Source organism: Leptodactylus fuscus, chromosome 11 (genome assembly GCF_031893055.1).
Source record: "Leptodactylus fuscus isolate aLepFus1 chromosome 11, aLepFus1.hap2, whole genome shotgun sequence".
NCBI classification, from domain to species: Eukaryota; Metazoa; Chordata; class Amphibia; order Anura; family Leptodactylidae; genus Leptodactylus; species Leptodactylus fuscus.
In genome coordinates this window covers 73,631,526-73,637,652 of record NC_134275.1, presented here as the reverse complement: position 1 = coordinate 73,637,652, position 6,127 = coordinate 73,631,526, and positions in this window count along the sequence as shown.

Here is a 6,127-nt window from a genome sequence, read left to right as displayed (position 1 = left end):
TGTTTAATAAACACAATGTTTCTGGATTAGACAATTGCATGATACCAGTTTCCATATGACTTATTACCGACCTCACTCCCTTGACGGTTTGTGGTTTAATAATATCTCCCTATCGTTGAGGTGCCAATATAAAACATACAGTCCTATGAAAAAGTTTGGGCACCCCTATTAATCTTAATCATTTTTTGTTCTAAATATTTTGGTGTTTGCAACAGCCATTTCAGTTTGATATATCTAATAACTGATGGACACAGTAATATTTCAGGATTGAAATGAGGTTTATTGTACTAACAGAAAATGTGCAATATGCATTAAACCAAAATTTGACCGGTGCAAAAGTATGGGCACCCTTATCATTTTATTGATTTGAATTCCCCTAACTACTTTTTACTGACTTACTGAAGCACAAAATTGGTTTTGTAACCTCAGTGAGCTTTGAACTTCATAGCCAGGTGTATCCAATCATAAGAAAAGGTATTTAAGGTGGCCAATTGCAAGTTGATCTCCTATTTGAATCTCCTCTGAAGAGTGGCATCATGGGCTACTCAAAACAACTCTTAAATGATCTGAAAACAAAGATTGTTCAACATAGTTGTTCAGGGGAAGGATACAAAAAGTTGTCTCAGAGATTTAACCTGTCAGTTTCCACTGTGAGGAACATAGTAAGGAAATGGAAGACCACAGGGACAGTTCTTGTTAAGCCCAGAAGTGGCAGGCCAAGAAAAATATCAGAAAGGCAGAGAAGAAGAATGGTGAGAACAGTCAAGGACAATCCACAGACCACCTCCAAAGAGCCGCAGCATCATCTTGCTGCAGATGGTGTCACTGTGCATCGGTCAACTATACAGCGCACTTTGCACAAATAGAAGCTGTATGGGAGAGTGATGAGAAAGAAGCCGTTTCTGCACGTACGCCACAAATAGAGTTGCCTGAGGTATGAAAAAGCACATTTGGACAAGGCAGCTTCATTTTGGAAACAAAAATTGAGTTGTTTGGTTATAAAAAAAGGCGTTATGCATGGCGTCCAAAAAGAAACAGCATTCCAAGAAAAACACATGCTACCCACTGTAAAATTTGGTGGAGGTTCCATCATGCTTTGGGGCTGTGTGGCCAATGCCGGCATCGGGAATCTTGTTAAAGTTGAGAGTCGCATGGATTCCACTCAGTATCAGCAGATTCTTGAGAATAATGTTCAAGAATCAGTGACAAAGTTGAAGTTACGCCGGGGATGGATATTTCAGCAAGACAATGATCCAAAACACCGCTCCAAATCCTCAGGCATTCATGCAGAGGAACAATTACAATGTTCTGGAATGGCCATCCCAGTCCCCAGACCTGAATATCATTGAACATCTGTGGGATGATTTGAAGCGGGCTGTCCATGCTCGGCGACCATCTAACTTAACTGAACTTGAATTGTTTGTCCAAAATACCTTTATCCAGGATCCAGGAACTGATTAAAAGCTACAGGAAGCGACTAGAGGCTGTTATCTTTGCAAAAGGAGGATCTACTAAATATTAATGTCACTTTTCTGTTGAGGTGCCCATACTTTTGCACCGGTCAAATTTTGGTTTAATGCATATTGCACATTTTCTGTTAGTACAATAAACCTCATTTCAATCCTGAAATATTACTGTGTCCATCAGTTATTAGATATAGCAAACTGAAATGGCTGTTATAAACACCAAAATATTTAGAACTAAAAATGATTAAGATTAATAGGGGTGCCCAAACTTTTTCATAGGACTGTATCATGTTTTGTTTTTTTCAATAGATTGTGCCGCAGCATAGAAGTCTTTAATTTAGGACAACGATAAGATGCATTATATGTAACTTTTGCTTCCAGTCTGATCCTTCTCAACCAATAACACACCTCAGATTAGATAAAATAACTTTAGTTTTGATGTCACAGTCCAATGGAAAGATGCAAATCTTTTCATCCACCAATGGTATATTAGACATTCCCATGTGACTGCAGGCCTGCACAGACATTCATGATGGTAGGATTGGCAAAATGGACTTTCCTAGCGCATCAAATGGGATGACACGTCTTTGTTTTGAATAAAAATCCTATAGGATATATCTTTTATATATATCACATGGCAGATTCCACCTCTAATCAGCACCAAGTCCTGCCCTGAATCTGCCTCCCATTGTTAGCAATGAAAAAATGAGGGTCGGCGCAATGCTGATCAGCTGGAGACCCCACAGGGCAAGACAGTCAGCTGATGAGCCCCATTCATTGGGGGCTGGAGGACTGGAGAATGAGGCGGACTTCCACCTCAGATTCCTCTACAATTTCTTTTCATTTTCCAGTGACCCTAAGAGGTCACGACCACTTAACCTTCTCAAACATTTCATACAAGTGAATATATTTGATCTGTATAGATGGCTAACAATGAATTTTGCTCTGATGGACCCGGCCCATTCATTATACATAAATAGTCATTCATGAAATGTAATTCTGCATATCCCCTGCAGAGGCCGCTGCTATAACATCTGCTTGCTGGAGATTCGTAGACTGGACCTGCGCTGATCAGCTGATTACCAAGCCAGCATCTAAATAAATATAGTCATTATGATTACACAAGCCCTTTAAAAATCCCAGTATAAAGAGTTAGCCCAGACTCATATGACCTTGTTTCACCCATGAAAACTGGTTTGTGTGTGCGGGGCAGAATTTCCAGCCTGAACGATATACTGGGAGTGGACTCCTAGCATTATAGTTATCTATCCTATGAGGGGTCCTTACTTACCAGAGACATTCGGTTCTGAATAGTTCCCCCAAATGCCAATCATTGGGGGGGGGGGTCTAAGAACAAGAATGCTCAGATTACAGTCATAGGACCCTGTTAGCACAAAAGAAAAAAAATCCCAAAGTCGGACTAGTTATTTAAAGAAGCAATTCTAGAAAATGTCTCTGCTCCTAAAGGCAATTTGTCACGAGGATGTATTATCTATATTTAAAAAAAGACTGAAGTTCTGACTCTGGCCACTAAACCAATTTATAGGCTGCTTCTTCTTATTTTTAAATATATTTTTAAAGAATTTTTGGTGAGTCTTCTTATTAATTTTCAATGTTTATATCTATATTTTTTTTAAAATGCCTGCAATTTTGACTCTGGCCACTAAACCAATTAATATACTGCTACTTATTATTTTCTTTGGACTATATCTTTGCAGCAGCCACCTCACTTATCAGTACACTTATGATGTATACACTAAATGGAGGATTTCACTGCTTATGTATTCCCCTCTTGGCACAATGACCTCTGCAATGCCTAAAATATTCTCTAATATAGGAGTCCCATACATAGGGCTCTCATAAGTCAATAGCGTTTGCTCGAGACGAATGTGTCTAAGGAACACGGTCCATCTTCAGATTATAGTTAGCCACAAACTATTTTAGGCTTAGTAGTAAGAGTTGGAATTGCACAAATTTTAAAGAATCAACAAAATTTCTAGAATTTTTTTTCTCTCACAATGCTATTAATAGAAGTGATTCAAAATCTACAGAAGAATAGAAAAGATATCTGGGAAAACATAACATATTCGGCCGTGTAAGGACAACAGCAGTTTATTAAAAATTCTACGCAGCCAGTCTGTGTCTGAACAAGTTCCTACTCCCGTGTAACTGGGCTGAATACAAATTGTACAAACGTATGTAATTTTTCTCTTATTTTCCATAGCGTGCGATCCCTATTGTATGTTCAGAAAACAAGTGTGTTCTCTTTGCTCACTGTTTACCATGCAGTATCTGCAAACAAACAGAACGGACACCATTTCTTTTATTTCGGGAGCGAATTTCCCTTGTGAAATCATTGTGACAGTTCAAAGATTTTTAACTTAAACTGTCTATTTAAGATTTCAATTGGCCGTTCAATGTGAGGTCCGCCTCAGGTCTAAAGTACTTATGTATTTTTGTTGTTGAATAGGAGCAATACAATTAACAGAACGCAATTAAGGGAAATCATGTGGTACAACTTTGGTGGCCATGACCCATCCTAGGGATAGGACACTGTGATGTCACATCATCCCCCTGAATTCCAGTTTCACGGGTAGTATCTCTGAATGAAATGGCTTGAAAGAGATTGTTCAGCATAAAAAGTTCACATGATGGAGTTTGAAGAGTTTGTTTCACTTGAGGCTCAGCAGGACAGAGCAGTTTGGAGAGAAGTATTCAGTACATTCTGTTTTGGTGAAAGCTGTCACTGTGAACAAGTACTTAACAAACAGCATGAACTAGGATTTGAACCGGAAAACTAGCGGGGCCTCGACAATATTATAATACTTCCTTGTCTTCTTGAAATTTGTATAATCGTTGATAGAGACATTAAATATCGAGATGCGTAATTGAGGACGGAGGAGAAACATCAAAGCAAATTAAAGTGAAGAATGTCATTAAAGGCAGCTTATTGTGTTAGTGGAAAATAGAGAACCTGAGATGAACTTATTACGTTATCGTCATATCATTTTTAAAGGGGTTTTGGATTTTTTTTATATTGATGACCTATCCCCTGGTTAGGTCATTAATATCAGATCGGTGGGGATCAGCCGTTCTCAGTAGGGTTGAACGATCGGGATCGGAAAAGATCAAATTCTGATCGGTGATCGAGCAAATTTCACGATCATGATCAGAATTCTGATCCCGATCTTATCGCAGCACATGATTTATTCCAGGGCTGTAGTGTAATTGCTTCGGGGGGAGGGCATGTTGTTAAATTCCTGGTTAATAAGTAAGAGGAGGGGGCAGACGCACCAATAACACTGATGGCAGACGTGGCTCTCGGCTCTTTATAGCAGCTGCTCCCCGGAGACATCGGCAGGCGCCAATCAATAACACAGCATTCAGCGCTTCTCCTAGAGGTCCCGGAGCAGGCGTACAGCTGCAACCGGCACAGGGGCAGGGGATAAGCATTCAGCCCGGGGGCGATCACAAAGGACAGGGGGCAGTAACATTCCAGGTAGGGTTGAGCGATCGGGATCGGGAAAGATCGGATTCCAATCGGTGATCGAGCAAATATCACGATCAGGAAAATGATCGAAAATTGGATTTTAAAAACGATCCTGAAATCTCAAGATTGGCTCAGCCCTAGTTCTCAGCAGCTTCTGGAACTATACAGGGGATTTAGCCAGTAACAGAAGCCTCCATACATTGTGTAATGCCATTGGTGGATGATGGCAGCTCATCACCCACTTAAGTGAATTGGGGCTGAGCTTAGTTACTACACAGCGTCCAGAGTATTTTGTTTCTGGCTCTGTCCACTGAAAATTTCCAGAGCTGAGAATAGATTGGTGGTGGTTTGACGTATCATTTATATCTTAACCTCTCAAAGCCTGAAAAACAAGTGAATGGGGGCTGAGTTGCGGTACCGCTGCATGGTCACTGTTTGTGGTGATGCTAAGTATTATCGATGTCAGGGGTAGGGTGGAGCCTCCATGGCGCCATGCAGAGGCTGCTGGCCGTCTTCCTCCTGCGCTCCTGGGTCCTTCATTTTCGGTTCTTGGGAGGCAGGCTGGAACCTCTGCAAAGTTGTGCTGGACTTGCCCGTCTCCTGAGCCGGACGGGGGACTTACGGTTTTCGGCCTAGCAGCGGGCCGGAGCCTATTTAAGGTGGACTCTGGCTCCATCCTGTTGAAGTAGTGTACTGATAGTAAGTATTTTCCTATGTTCTAATTACCTGTTCTTCTGGCCCCCTTACTTTGACCTCTGACCTTGCCTTTGCCTTCTGATTTTGTACTGTGTCTGCTCCTGTTTATGACCCCGGCTTGCCTCTAGACCTTCACTTCCTGAATTACCATTTTTTACTGATTGACCATTCTTGTTACTGACTTGGCTACTGCGTTTCCCTCTTGTTGACGACCCTGGACCATATGACTTCACTTTACTCTCTGCTGCCACCTTCTAACCACCCACCTTATCCTTCTGGATCCTTGGACCTTCACTGCAACCAAAAACATCTGCTGGTAAGAGATCTCAGTGTCTGGTTTGCCGTGATTTGCGGTACACTGTATTTTTGGCTTTTCCTGACCCGTACCACTTTGCCCAGCAGTGCAGCCAAGTTCATCTCCATCATCTGGGGCTTGGGTGAACACCATTGTGGGGTTGGAGTTTGTGTGGCCTGG